The following is a 16293-nucleotide window of genomic DNA, read 5'->3' as shown; positions in this document are numbered from 1 at the left end:
TGTACTCGTGCAGTGATTCACGAGCGTACCCTCGTCTTCCGCGATGGCTTAGAATGTGTAACACGCGTGTGCGTTCGCTCGTCGCCCAGCCTTTAAATAGGATTTTTAATGCGTTGCGTTTATGTCTCATTTATCTTACCAATTAACTCGGTAGTAATTACGACGGGCGTAATTACTCGCGGCGCTGATACTAATATTCAACGCATAATATATTCCCATCGATCCAACGTCCTTGCTCGTAGCGATGGGGATTTTGCTGGACTTTGCATCGATTCGAATCTGATTCGAAGCCTCGACGCTCTCGATGTCTCGATCGTCTTGGAACACTTTGTATCGATTCGAATCCGATTCGAAGCCTCAACACTCCTAAAGTCTTGAAAGCCTCGCTTCGAATCGATTCTTAATACTCTCGAAGTCTCCAGAGTCTTGATCGTCTTGGAACACTTTGAGTCTGATTCAAAGTCTTAACTATATTCATTGAATCTCGCTATTCGCTAATATTTTTCATCCGATGGTAACGGACGGTAGCAAGTCTTCAAGTTTGATCGTATCTCCTGATTCCGCTGACTGCTTGAACTAATTGCTTGATGATTGTACTTGATGTATATGTTACGTTCAAGATTATATATAAAACGATAGCCATATAAAGTCTACCATTACCTGTTCTTTTAATTCAACGCGTCAGATGTATCTTGTGAAATATTTATTCTACATCCTAAGGCGAGCGTATATGTTTACATAACTGCGATGCGGAGTATTTGCAATGCACGCGGTGTAATTTTACATCCGGTGAGGATATTACTACTACGGTGTGCTCGAGAAACGATGAATTTCATGTATCGCAATTGAATTCTGCTATGGAAACGTGTCGAAGACCTCTATATACATTAGGCTACAAATTTTTCACGTTAATACATTTCTCAAGAAACTATAATATCACTGACATAAAAAACCCAATAAAAAAAAACGATTGCTATATTCCTATTCAGTTTCATAAAGAAACAAAGGTTTATAATATATTCGATCACTATAAGGACAATTGCCCATCAACTTTGCCATGATGCACACCTTAAAACTGCTCTCTTATCTCTTGAATTAAGGGATGGTTATCTTTCGGATCTCCTTCTTCTTCCATAATTCTTTTGATTATTTAAAAACACTAGTGTCTTATAATTTTATCCTACCAGAAAATCAAAACATTTCTTATCTAATATAATTCTCATTAAGAAATGCTAATCTTCTATGTCCTCGTCGTTCTTGCTACGTGTACAAGCTCATACATATGTTTCTAAAGAATAAATGGGGTGTCTTATAATTCTGTCGACCAGTGTAATCGTTAATACAAAGATCGCGTCCATATATCATGTCGTGTAAATTACGGTGGCGTGCGATCGACAAAGGACAAAGATCCTAAGAGACTTATTGTCCGATTTACCGTAATCACTTACCCCCGGTGGGGTTGGAAGCACGGCGCGGATGTTCGCCACAAAGTTTTGGGGTGGACGTGCGAGTAAATCAAACTAGAATTACCGGCTGCTTAGCATACGGACCGAAGTCTCGCACGAACAAGACGGAGGGGAGGCAGAGTTGACGACGACCTTGAAAGGCAACCAGAAATAATATCGCCATGAATACAAGAGTGAGCGCCATTACACGTAATTGTGATCTATAGGTGTCATATATTACGGCGTCGACGACGTATAAAGGGCGTTCAGGCTTGCACGCGTAAATCCCCGTCTCCTCTCCCTACCGCCATTTTCCTTTCCAGCCTGTACCCCCTCTTGCTTGGCCCCAACGCGTAACCTCGTTCACCCTGCTACGGGAATCATCCCCGGTGAAATATTTACGTGCATAATCAGCCCATATACAATAAAGTAACCCTCCCGTCCTCGCAAACTACTTTCGCCTCGTCACGGACACTTTATGCTTTTCGCCTGACTTTTACTGTTTTCGCCTTTCAAATATGGAAAATCTACTTCGAACGCTCCGTCGAAAAAAAATCCGATCCCCAAAACTACCGTTTACCCGATCATTTTTAGAGTCAAACCAAACTCGTATCATGTATTAATTGCAAAGAATCTAAGACGAACGTCTAAAATTTGAAACAGTTAAGGGTCACACGCGACCCAACGATACCAACCGCGGGTCAATGATAATTCGTGGAGTTCGAAGAGTCGAAGCGTAAATAACGTTAGTCGAGATTGCTCTCGTCACTGGTGCTTTTTATTTATAGATACAACACGAGCATCTCTATTAGTCTTTCCTATAATATTCTGTGTTGTGTTTCCGTAAAATATTACTATCGACGATGCATATATACGTGGCAACATTGCACGGGATGGGAAATGTATAAATCACAGCAATACAATGCGCGCAAGGAATCAATCTTCCTTCACGGTTCGTGGTTTCTTGTTGGCGTTCCGTGGCAAAAGCGTTTTCACGGTTTGAAAGTGGCGCGCGCGGGAAGATCGATTGACACCGCTCTGGGCGATAGGGCGATTGGTCGATGGCTATGTGTCGGACCAGGACAGCTCTCTTCTGTTCTCTTTCTTTATGGGGCCGAGGGCAATATTACATATCGCGGTGATGTATCGTCCCCAGTGTTCGGGGTGCGTCACGGTACGTTACACCCGGGTCGCTCGCCGCGAATAAAATCATTGTTGGTAAGTGATTAATGATTCTGTTATAAGGGGTGAACCGAACGTGTAGCTCCCTATCTTGACGATGTTGTAAACTTCGCGACACTTTTGTGCTGCTCCCGTGATCGATACATTCCGAATCCAATTCTATGGTAATTCCGAATTTTCTTCGACTGCCCATTTCAATCATACCGCGTTACAAGTTAAAAACGAGAACACAACCGATCGTCTGATTAGAAATTGTTACCATTTCTACATATAGCTCAAATTACTAGGTGACAAACCTATAATAAACCAAATAATATTGTTTATGGTCTAGTTTTCCAATTTTTTAGTTCTAATTTTTTAGTTCTAATTTTCTAATCCAAATTAAAACATATGATATTTTCAGTATTATAAGTGTTAGTTACCGTTTTTGTCAAGTAATTAACATAATTTGATGTTCTCAAACCAAGTGCGATGGAAGCACCTCTTGTTGATTCTATATGGAAACAATTTCCTTAATAATAGTAATAAGTTACTGTCTACAGTAAATATATACTTTTATCTTAAAAATCGTTGGAAACAACGCAGAACAATGTCAAGAGAATAGATTTAATTATATTTGAAAATAATGGTTTGTTGCGACTGGTAAACATCGCGATCGCCTGGGTTTTTTTTCTAATTCCGGTTAACTCAATAAGAAGCACCGTTAGGGGAATAATTTAGTAAATGCACGACGATTCTATCATGGGAAAGAGCATTAATGATTGAATCATAGAAGGCTCGCTGATCGTATCTCAGCAACAGCAACTCCAATCTACACAATTTATCAACGGGGTACTGGCTCACCCCGCGCTTCTTTCAGATTGATGTTACTATAACAACACGTCAGTTATTCATTGTGCGCCCGGCAGTGCATTAATCAAGCCCTCGCTCTGACATCAAATACAAATGATATTTTATAGCGTCATAAATCTTCGCTGGCTGTCACCGTTCGTGGGCGTTTGCTACGAACACGTCTCTTGGGGCGGCCCCTACTCTTCTACTCCTGTATCCTGCTTTGTCCTGTCGGGGCCGTGGCAGCTCCAGTTAGCCGTGTGACTTCTACTTTGTCTTGGCAGCTCGATTCGGTCTAATGATATTTTCTCAATTTCCCTCGGTTACAAAGGACTTTCCCGTCCAACCAGACGGATCCTTCGGCCAATCGCTCTCGACGCCCTTAAGCCTTCACGCCAAACCTTATTGTTTACAGCTCCTATCACCGATCCAAGTCCTTGTGCAACCTTCGTTGTTTCGTCAAAAAAGAAATAATCCTCACGATCCAACCTCCCAGGTTTTTTTCTGTCATTGAACTAAAATCTAATTGCCCAAATTGGGGTTGTGAAATTAGATGTCAACATCTTGAATCTCTAATATTTCGTAGAGATAAACGGATAGTAGATTATCCAGCAATAAACTTGACGCAAAGGCGAAAGGAAAGGAATCAATAATTAATTTATAAATACGTCGGAGGCTCTCTGTTTGCTGCTTAACAACATTGTTCTTTTCATACTGGGCTTGGGTTTGCTTTATGCCGCCATCTGACGCGGGGCAATCGAAGTTTTCCACGACATGGCCGATAAGTTCCAGGAAAACGTTATTTATTAAAAGTTTCAACGTTAAAACAACAGATCCATCCCCGGTGCCTATCGTTTGCCCATCAATCGTCGTAGTACGAAAGAGTAATCGATGGGATTCTGTTCGCGAGACTGAATCAGGAAACAACGACCTAGATGTTCAGTCGACTTGTGCGCATTCTCCAAACGGATGTGTACAATGTGTGAAGATTAATTTCACGTTATTGCGTATAATCAACGCTCGCGCGTAAGTATCAATTGCAATTAATTACCGTGATAGCACTTAGGGCACAGAAACGTGTTTTACCTGGCACCTAGCAGGTGTTCCAGTATACGTTCGAGCGGCCTTCCGGAAACATCCGACGTTATTTCCCGCGGCCAAAGCGGGCAGTAATTTTCGCAAAAAAAAAAAAGAAAGGGAAAAAAGATGTTACGGTGCGGTTGCGGCAGCGACCGAACGAAATAACTTGCGAGTTTGAAGCGGAATAAGCAGTCGAGCCAGGCGTACAATTGTACAAAGCACCTGGCACGGACATCAAATGAAATAGTAGAGACAGGGGAGGGGAAGGCAGGTTTTCGATGTGCTCGTGGGTGAAGAACAGAGAGATAAGGAGCCCCGGGCCGTGTCTGTCATGTCAGCCAGCGTAATAAGTTTGAAATCCACATCAAGCGATTAATAATGCTCGAACGATTTACAAAAAGGTGCTGCTTCGCCGGTAAGAGAGAAGTTGTTAAGCTAGCCCGAGGCCCCCACCGAGGCAGCCATGTTTGCTGTCAGTAACAACTCTCCCGCATTGCCGTTTACCGCCGTTTAATATATCTTTTGCAAATAGTAATCGCACGGTTTTCCCCCCATCTCCTCGTCGCGCGATCGATATACGCTCGATCGCTAAAATACACTCGTCTTGTATTTTATAAAGTACCCACCACTCTCATTTTTCTTATCGCGACTTTGGAGTTCCAGGTAACCCTCCTATAACACGGTAGATAGGTTCATAGAATATGCCGTGTTGTGTGAAACCGTGTTATATGAGACCCAAAACCAGTACAAAAAGGGTTACATTCCGAAAACTTATTAAAAACAAATATTTTTTTAAATTCTACATAAGCAACTTAATGTTTATGAAAAATATAAATGTATGCATAACACAAAAAAAAATATTATTTTAATTTAACGCAACCTTAATTTAATAAATTATAATTTGTTTATACATATATTTTCATGTAAAGCCAACTATAGTTTCTTATTCCTTCGCGTCATTATTTTAAGGTAATTTGGTTTTTAAATATGTTAAGCAAAAATCATGTTATCCAGTGCTGCGGAAGTACAGTGTTGTACAAAGGTTTTCGCAATTTTCTTATCGTGTTAGAGCGAAACCGTGTTATAAGATGCCGTGTTGTAGGAGGGCTACCTGTGCTAAAGTTCGACTTTAAACAAATTTATAGCGCAAATGGTACTCGACACAGGGGAAATTTAATAACGAGGGTTAATAATTCATAGAAAAATCGCCCCCTCCCCTGGTCGTGTAATTTATTGGTGTTTGCAACGAGGAAAGTAGGAAACGATGGTGTCATCCGTTGGACGATCGAGGATGTTTGAAAAAGAAAAACTCGTTTTATTTGTGGACGTGGCAGCTCGAAATCAGTGGCCACGTGATATCCCATTCAAGTTAAACGCTCGCCGATAATGACGAAGGTACAGGCGAAAGATTTATTAGCAGTCAACTGTATACGCGCGTCTACGTATGTAGAAAGGGAACGAAAGCTCGTTAGTCAGGTTTGAGTTAGGTAGTCGATATGGACGTCAGACACAATGCGTTTCGTTGCCTAATTATAAAGGCTGAAGCCCTTGAGGCTCGAAGCGGCGTCGTTTCAACTTCCGAAGCGGACCTCGGAACCCCGCGCTCATTTTATGCATTATTCAAGTCGGCGATGCCGGTAGGATCGCGCGGCGCGATGCAAAAAATTAAATTTGCTGGATAGTTCCTGTCGTTGCCGTACATTATTGTTATTAATGTCTCACATTAATTATGGGCGAAAAAGATGGCGCTAAACATCCACCGAAAGATGTTTCGCGCAGATTGCCGGAATGGCCACTACGTTACCGTAACTAACGAAATCAATTTTGCAAGCGTTTATTTATTTAACCCTTTTATCAAGCTTCTACGAAAGCGTTGCTTTTATATGTACAGCTTATCACGAAAGTAACTTGAAGCGGAATAAAAAATATTTTTCCATCGTTAAATTAGAGGTGTGTGTTTTTGAAACAATATCACTTTCAAAATTAATAGTATATTCTAATTAATGACCTACGATAACACGAAAATTATAAGTTAAGAATTCGTTGATAAAATATTTTATATAGAGCTTTTTTTTAATCTTCCATTAGTGTTTTTGGTTATTCGTGTCTGTTTTATCTTGTTACATGGTTAAAAGAAAAATTGTATCATGTCATACGATTTATAATAAAGTTGGATCTACTACAGCATTTTTCAGTAATTTATAAATGTTCAAAAATGTCTGAATTTCGAGAGGTAAAGGATTGCAGTGTCCCTCTGATGGTGAGCGTGGGAGGTGCCCGCCACAGTGAAGAAATCTGTGGCGCCATCTCTTGTCCACTTGCATAAATGGTTGCATCTGCGAGTGCAAAGGTGAACGAAGACGACACAAAGAAAGGTGTCGAAAGATAAAGATGAACTTTGACACTACGTTCAACAATGTTTTAAACTCTAAATTGTCCATGCTCACTATCAAGGACGTTTTTAAAACATTAACGAGGTCTTTTCCCATTTATTTTGAATCTGAATCTAAATAGAAGTGATAGATTGATAAACTCTTTTGCTCACAGCTTTGCTTGCCTGAATACTGGTTGAACAAATTTGTTAACAGATTCTAATTTATCTAATTAAATTTGTACTATGAGGGTCGTTCAATAAGTCCTTAGAAAAAGATAGAAAAACTATCTAAAAAGTAAGATTTTAAATAAGAACCATTGTCCACCGAGTCATTTTTGTTTTGAAATAAAAACAAGTCACTGGGGGCCAAATCCGGGGAATACGGTGGATGTTGTAATAATTCTAACTTTAATTCCATGATTTTGGGCATCGTAACTGCACAGGTGTGCATCCATGCATTGTCTTGATGCAAGAGGAAGTTCCTTGCTTCGATCGACAATAAAAATGAAACTATGTGGTGGATATAACTGAAACTTCGACAGTTGTCTAGTGAGTCATGATGCTTACTAAAAACAAACCATTTTTAATGCAACGAGCGCCAGGTCTTGAATTTTCTACTGACTTATTGAACGACCCTCGTAGCTATTCGCGAATAAAATTTGCCCAACTCTGCCCGTGCAATAAATTTCATATTATTGCAACGTTGAAAACACTGTGCCAATTTCAACTATTTATCAACGTGTTCCAAATAAGGCAACCACCCCCTACGTATACGCGAATCATGAATTCCGCTGGTTTTCCAATTCGACTTATCCACGGCTATTGTTTCGCAATGGTCGATGCACGGGATTTGAAAGGAAACTAGAAGCTGACACGCAAAATATAACGAGATTATCGATAGGCGGTCTCGGGATTAGCAGGATTTCGAGCGGGCATCTGAGTAGTATGGATGGTGACTAGGAGAGAGATAGGAATCGTAATTTATATCGAGCCGATGTGTTCGACGTTTCCAATCGAAACGAACGAGTCGAACAGTTGGAGATATGTTCGTGCTAATAAATGACGGAAACTGCTTTCCAGGTACATCCTCATAAATACAGTAAACAACCGGCTCGAAATTTATAAATCGTATCGTTTCGATTCGACGTAGCACACGATACGCGTATGTATATTATTTGTAGTGACGCGTTGCAATCTTGGGGAATATTTACTTTTTTTTCTTTTATCCTTCGTACACCAGCCTCACGGAGATGCAGCATTTCGTTACGCACTGTTTAATTTTATGATACACGAATATCATTATGTGATATCGTTAAAGCAACCGCGTCGTAATAAGATGTAATACTTTACGACGCTGCTTTTTATCCGATGCATACATTTTATCGTCTAATATATATCATAATTAGTTTTAACGAGCGGCAAAAATGAAAAAGTTTGATCTAAAGACTCCTTTTATAAGAAACGATTTCCACCTGGCTGGGCGTGCCCGAGACAGGATTCCTTACATTATATTCCTTACGTTCTTTTCTACGATAGACTCGGGTGCAAAAAGTGTGGGCACACCAAGTATAACGAAGTTAAATAAATGTTTGCAGAAAACGATGCATTACAAAATTATGTTTCTGTTTAAAATATCACTTTTTGAATAGCGATAAATAATGTGAAAAACTCGTATCAAAAAAAATATACTTTTCGTTTCTTATATTCTCTATATTCTTGTAGCGTCGCCTCCCATGCTCGCCACCAGAGGGGTCGCCGCTCTCACAAACGCTCGACCGACACCTCGGTTGGTATACTATACAGGGTGTTCGGCCACCCCTGGGAAAAATTGTAATGGGAGATTCTAGAGACCAAAACAGGACGAAAATCAAGAATACCAATTTGTTGATGGAGGCTTCGTTAAAAAGTTATTAACGTTTAAAGTTCCGCTCGTAATGAATTTTTTTCTCAAGAATGCGCAGGATTTCGAGGGTATGTCTATTGACCAAAAATGATTGTAATTGACCCCTGCAACTGAAAATAATTTTTTTAGAACGATTTGAAATTTTTTAATTTTGTCGAAAAATTTAGACACCTACCACCCCCTGTCGATTTTTCTTAAAAATTCTTCTTTCATTTTTAGTAATTTTGTTTGACGCCCCACAGAAAAGTTCTCTAATACTTTTTTGTAGGTACCCATGAGCTCTACTTCAGAAAAAAATTTCACTGAAATATATTCGCTATTGTAGGAGTTATGGCTGTTTGAAAATTGGACCATTTTTATGGGGTTTTTCTGATTTTGCAGGTTCAAGGACCAACTTTTCGAATATTTTTGCAATTTGTACATATTCTCCATCAAAATACGCGTAGTTTGCTTTTTTAAACATTAAAATCGTCCAATCCGTTCAGAAGTTATGACGTTTCAAAGATTCGTATGAAAATTCGGGCAGACATTTCTGGCCAGAAATTATATTTTCGGTGTGGAATTTTTTTCTCGAAAGTGAGTAGGATTTCGGGGGTATGTCTATTGACCAAAAATGCTTGCAATTGACCCCTGCAACTAAAAATAATTTTTCCAAGACGATTCGAAAGTCTTTTTTTTCATCCAAAATTCTCAGCACCTACTCGAATTTTTTTCTGGAAAGTGGGTAGGATTTCGGAAGTATGTGTATTCACCAAAAATGATTGTAATTGGCTCCTGCAACCGAAAATAATTTTTCCAGAACGATTTGAAATTTTTTAATTTAATTGTTAATAACTTTTTAACGAAGCCTCAGTCAAGGAATTGATATCCTTGATTTTCGTCTTATTTTGACCGCTACAATCTCTCATTAAAATTTTTCCCAGGGGTGGCCGAACACCCTGTATATATTTTATTTACGTTATCGTTCGATTTTCTTTTCCATATATTGGATGTAGCTTCCTGCTAGAAAGCCTTACTGATGAGTCCCCTAGCAGGCCCAGACGAAACGCGCCCCCCTCCTTTCCTTTTCTGTCCTACAATAATTTCTCAAAGCAGCGCCACATTCTCCTTTCCCCGAATTTATTATTAATGTGAAAAATAACAATTTGTATAATGCGTCTTACTAACGCGAATCGATAAAGATAAGTCGAATTTTCTTCCTAACAAAATAAACATCGTTTTCTACAAAAATCCTTCGTTCGTTTTCATCCTGTAGTGGACTATACTTTGGGTTGCACCGTGTATAGCGATTTAGCGAGCGTGCAAGTGTGGAAATTAACACATCGGTTCATTAAAATAAGTCAGAAGGCGTACCTACTGCTAACAACCGACGGCTGGGTGAAAACTTCATAAGCGTTTCCTTTTCCTAAGAGAGACAGAATGAGTTACGAGCCTATAATTTATCCCACATTATTGCGGCCTGGTGCTATAGAACTCAGCACACGGTAAACATATGGTAATCAGGCGATTTGACTCATCAAGGCTCGGCTTTGTAAATGGCAGGGATGTCCTCGGTAATTTATGTGATGCACAAGCATGTAAGTGCGACCGGTGATCAAGCGAGCGCTCACCTCGATATGCTATCATTAAATTCAATGCAAACGCATTACTTATCTCCGCCTATGTTCGTAGTTGCGGGATTCGGCGTAGGGGAGGGGAAAAGGGGAGAAAACAAAAAGAAAACAAATGGCCGAAAAAGAAAGAAAATAAGAGCGAACCGATAAAATGTGCCTTTCACGCGTTGGACAATCACCTTTCCAAGCGCGCAAAAGTATCGCGGGCAACGAAACGTTCGATACGGTTTGATTGATTGCCAGTTATAAATATTCGGCGTCGTATACCCGCGATGAAAAATACTATCTGCAGGCAACACGCATTTCACAAAACTTTCTCCAATAAATTTTCTCTTTAGATCTGTACTGTGGAAGCTAACGTAAATTGGATTCTTGAGAAATCAAGATTCCGTGCATGATTGCTCGCAAAACATAAATCCAATTTGCAACAAAAGTGTAGCCTGGCACAAGCGTTTCTTTCGTTCTATATATTAAACGGTTCATCTTCGCTAAATCAACGTAATACTTATCTACAAAAATGAAAATAGATCGCGCAGATTTTCTAAAATGATTATTCGAGTATTTCATGCGGATACAACACGATTCAGCCATGCAAATAAACATTTGTTTGCGAACGAGTGGAATTGTCTAACAAACGAGCATATTATTTTAAAAGTTAAACTTGAGCAAAGTTAGGAAGACAAAGGGGAAAAGAAGATGCCATTTTATAAAAAAGCTAATAACAAAATAAAATTCAAATTGTGCTCAATATCAAGTTTAAAAAAAAAATTTGTTTGATAGTGCTTGCATAGTGCTTAATGTGGGAAAGTTAATAAATCATCCAATAAAGCAAACACTAATAAAGTCATAACTACACATTTTTACAACTTACAAATAACAAGTTAATTTCGTATAAAATATTTATGAGAAATGCACATCAATATTACCAAAGAACTACACTTTACTATACAAATTAAATTTATTAAATCAGAGGGAATATTTACTGCTTTTCTTGTATAGTACTAGTGACTATATTCTTTACCATCAACTTCCTTATCTTATATAGAGACTAGACTTAAGTTTCCAACCAATTGAATCAAATATATGATATACTAAGGAAATATGCAATATCTACATAAATTTAATTTTTAAGAATTCATTGTTAAAGAATTTTATAAGAATGATCTTTACATAACACAACTAATTGTTAAGAAATCAATGTATGAACTTTAACGCAACGATAAAGAGAACTATATCTAATATACAATAATATTGTTTTTAACTAATTTCAATTGAAATCTTAGCAAAATTGTTTCTTGAATATTGTCAAGGATATATGCTTGCTGATTCTAGTCAAAACATGCATAAATTAATGTGGGAAAATTAATAAATTATCGCCTGAAGCAAATGCTAATAATGTCCTAAATATACCAATTTCCAAAACTTACAAATAACAAAAAAGAAAGAATACTGCCAATGGACTATATTATAGTATTAAACTGTAAAACACGTACCTTTGTCTGACATTAAACTGTGTCTGGATTCCGATACTCCTTTCGTAGTTTCCTTGTTCGTCATTCTCTGTCACGATTCTAACACAACACTCATCTTTCCGGCATTCGTATTGTTGCACTCAGTATTTCATCTGCAACATAGCAAACAGTTCTATCAAATAATCGTTCAATTTGTGCCAAGAAAGGGCAAAGTAAAATAACTACCAATGCTTTGGCAAAAACTTTACCTTTAGAATCATAGTAGCCGCATTTTCAGCTCACGTACTGAATCTAATTGCTAAAATTCATCTTTTCTCCCTTGTAAAAGGAAAATGCAAATACGGTGCCGGTGCCGGTGCCGGTGTCGGTTCTAGTATCGTGCACGCAACTCTGTAAAAGAACCAGAAAATATCGTTGGCAGTTTGTTATTTTGCTAAAATAATACAAACGCACGCACGAAGAAACTAATTGTACCTATAATATCGAATGCAACCGATTTATTCAAGGCGATTCGCTTTGATATTTATTGCGTCTTTTGCCCTTCGTAAATTTCAAACGCACCACGCTAACGTTCCTCGTTTATAATTTCCGTTAACATTCCAACCGCAAGATGGCGTCGTTAGACATTCTTAAAATTCCAAGCGCGTATTTCAATTTCGTTCTCAAAAGAAACGTAGTTTCCGATCCCTAAATTGCTCTATTGTGTTCTAAATGGAAAAAGAAAGGATAAATTCTTTCGTTCTTTTATCCAGGTTCTTTTTTTTGAGCCTTTAGTTTCTAATATCTTAGTTTATTTATTTCACGTTTCTAGGATCCTACGTCATCCAAGTCCTTCTCTTTCTTTGGTGATTAACGCAAAATGAATCTTTGATAATTAATACTATTTAATATAAATTAGTTAAAGTAATTTCCGAACTTGTCATACGCGTGGAAAAAAATGAAGGAAATAAAAATTCTGTCAGTCAGATGCTCACAGACGATATGTCCCTAGCTTTGGGGGAAAACTTTAGGATACCATCTTTCAGTTGCTTTGTGAATAAAGATATATCAGCATGATGCGTGGTAAATATATAAAACCACATGAAACTCGTTCAATGACAGTAAATAAATTTTGACAATTGCAAAAAACGTAGTTACATCTTAAAATTCATTGAAACATATTTAGTCGATTGATTACAATCGTGTCAATAGCATACGTATATTTCATGTAAAATTAAGCACAACGTGTAAGCAAAAAGAAAAAAGAACAGTAGAATTGGTGGTTTCGATCAGACACTCGAACGGAAATAGCGTCGTCAGGTGCAAACCTATGATTAAATTATGGACTTTTAAGGGGTCAAATCCATCGATTCCACTTTTCTTTTTTTCCTTGCCTATACTTACACTTAGTATATTAATAAAAACATTTTACAAATATATGAACATATATCATAATATTCATAAGATTAAGACCAAGAATTAAAAAATTTCATTTTCATACGATTACGGTTCTGAATGCCAGCAGTCTGCTTCTTTCAAACAAGCTCTCGGCTCCTATCGTTTTACTGTAACCTATTTCGTATCAAACCGCTTTAAAAGTTTCGTTGATTACAATGGGGGATCACTCCAGTTAGAATACTGATAATTTAACAACGAACAGAATTTGGCAACTTTACAATAGAAATTTGCACATACATTTGCAACGCGAATTTCTGCCTTTAGTTGCGCAAACGCAAAAAAATAAAATCTTTGACATCGCGGACTGGATCTGTGGCCATTGTCGTAACGCCATCCAACGTTTCAGTCGCACAACTAAAAGGTTACTAAGAAGGAGAAGGGGATGCATTTTGTGCACCACATTCCCCTCGAACGAAATAAATACCGCCGGGTGTACGCATCGTTCTATGATGCCTGGCAGACAGAACAAGACACGAGTGTACTTGACGCTGCAACAACGATACGACGTCTTACGAAAACTAGAAGATGGTTGTTCGTGGTCGCAACTGGCTAATTACTACAATGTCACCGATTCGACTATTCGTCGCATCAAATCGAATGAAGATCAGATACGAAAACAGTTACAGACATCAGAAGTACACGATCAGAAAAAGATGCGGACGCCTATATTTGATGAATTAGATGCTCGTCTACACTCGTGGTTCCTACAGCGACGAGCAACAGGCAATCTTATCACTGATATACAATTCCAACAAAAAGCGAAACAATTAAACGAAGAATTTGGCGGCCCCTCGTCGTTTTCAGCCTCCAGAGGTTGGGTATGGAGGTTTAAACGTAGACACGGGATTCGTTTGCTGAAGCTCCATGGTGAGAATATATTCTCCAACGCGAAGGGGGCGGAAGAGTTTTCCCTGTGCTTTCTACAGCGACTGAAGGAGGAAAATATAGACCTACAGAATGTATATAATATGGACGAAACTGGTCTATTGTGGAAAGCTGTTTCGCAAGAATCGTTGGTCCATGCTGGAGAACGAAGATTCCCCGGAAGTAAAACAAAAAAGGATCGAGTCTCTGTAGGACTTTGCATAAATGCAACCGGAACGCACAAGCTTCCAATAATCTTTATCAACAAATATGAGAAACCGAGAGTCTTGAAGCACTGCCAGAATCAATTGCCTGTTATTTTCATGGCTCAAAAGAATGGTTTTATGGATCAAAAATTATTCGCGGAATGGTTGAAAAACCATTTCGAACCGGCCGTAAGAAAACACCAACTCGAAAGGGGTACTCCCGGAAAAGTACTGTTATTGCTACATCGTTGCGAAACTCACATACTTCTGCCGGATGAACAAAGGCAGGACAACAGTTTTGAAATAGTATACTTTCCGTCGTTTACGACATCCATTCTGCAGCCAATGAGCCAGGGAATATTTGACACGATGAAAAAATCCTATTACCACCGCATGCTGAAGAAAATTTTAGAACTTCCCGGCGGAGTGGAGGAATTTTATAAGGACTTCGATATAAAGGATTGCATTGATATACTCAACGAAACCTGGGCGGATATCTCGCCAAGTATTATCTGGAAGTCATGGGAAAAAATGTTAGGAATGGATACAACGTTGGAACAAGAAGCACGGGGAAACCAAGAAAATGGCTTCTTCCGCGCACCAGTCATGACCGCTATTCCAACTACAGTAAATACGAATATAGAGGAAATGGTTATTCAACAAGAATTAGAAGAATCGCTTTCCACCTGCAGCGAAACCGAGGATATTTCAGATTTGGATATCAACGAACAAGAAGGCAACGAAAAATCGAGTCCCCAACGAGGACCGCACCTAGACGAAGAAAAAATAGATAAAATGTTTAAAAATCTACTTTTGTGGTCGAAAAAGCAACCTATCTTTATTAAAATTCAAGTGCAGGCATTGCAAGATTTTTATCAACATACGCGAAGATAATATAATCGATATTATAAAAACTAATAAAGCTTTTATTTATATTTACTTTGTATTCTTTATTAGAATAATACTTAGTTTGGTATCTTAATTGTCCGAAAAATATAAAATTTATAAGTATGACAAGACATTTACATAGAATTTATATTCTTGTTTCGCTATACCCAATTGATTTAATATAGGATACAAGTTAGTTTTCAACATTGTCTTATTAAATGATTTTCTTTCATTTCATTAAATGGGATACTGAAAGTGTATATCTGCTTTTTACTTTATTTGAATCTATGTTAATTAAATTTTATTTGTGTATAGTCATATATCATTTTTTTTAAAGCTGAAACAGTTGTCTCACCATATTTCTTAGTTATTTTATTTACACCTTTGGACAAACAGATAATATGCAACAATGTTTGAAAATAATTTTAATTATCCTTCCTATTTCATAATGTATTATTATATTTAATGGTGACAAGGAGAATACATTTATAGTCATGAAAAAAATGAAATGCTGTTACTTCTGGACAGTTGACATTACAAGAAACAATGGATAGAGAACTGAAGCAAGAGGGATGTAGAATCCTACATATATTTAACTTTACAACTGCTAACTGATAGTAGTATTTGTTGGTACCCGTAAAAATTCTTACATCTTCATGTATGTTGATAAAATTGGGACCAGAAAACTTTAGTTTTAAACATTTTATTTATTTCCAGTTCATGCAAGTGTGATCTCTTTTTGAGATATGATTTGTCATTATGTTAACAATCACAGACAGAAGAAAATAACTTTTCAGTTGGTACAGTGGAAGAGCCATTTTCCTGATCTCTATGTTCTGTCATTACTTTGCTTAGAGCCATGAAAATGAATGGCAATGGATGGTAATCTTTTAAGGCCCTTGGTTTTTCACATTTATTGATGATGTCTAGTGGTAACTTATGCGTTTTGGTCATGGACACAATTCTACAGTAAAACGATACTTTCTCAGTTCTATTCC

Source organism: Colletes latitarsis, chromosome 2 (assembly GCF_051014445.1).
Source record: "Colletes latitarsis isolate SP2378_abdomen chromosome 2, iyColLati1, whole genome shotgun sequence".
Lineage (NCBI taxonomy): Eukaryota > Metazoa > Arthropoda > Insecta > Hymenoptera > Colletidae > Colletes > Colletes latitarsis.
Note: the sequence above shows the minus strand (reverse complement) of the source record.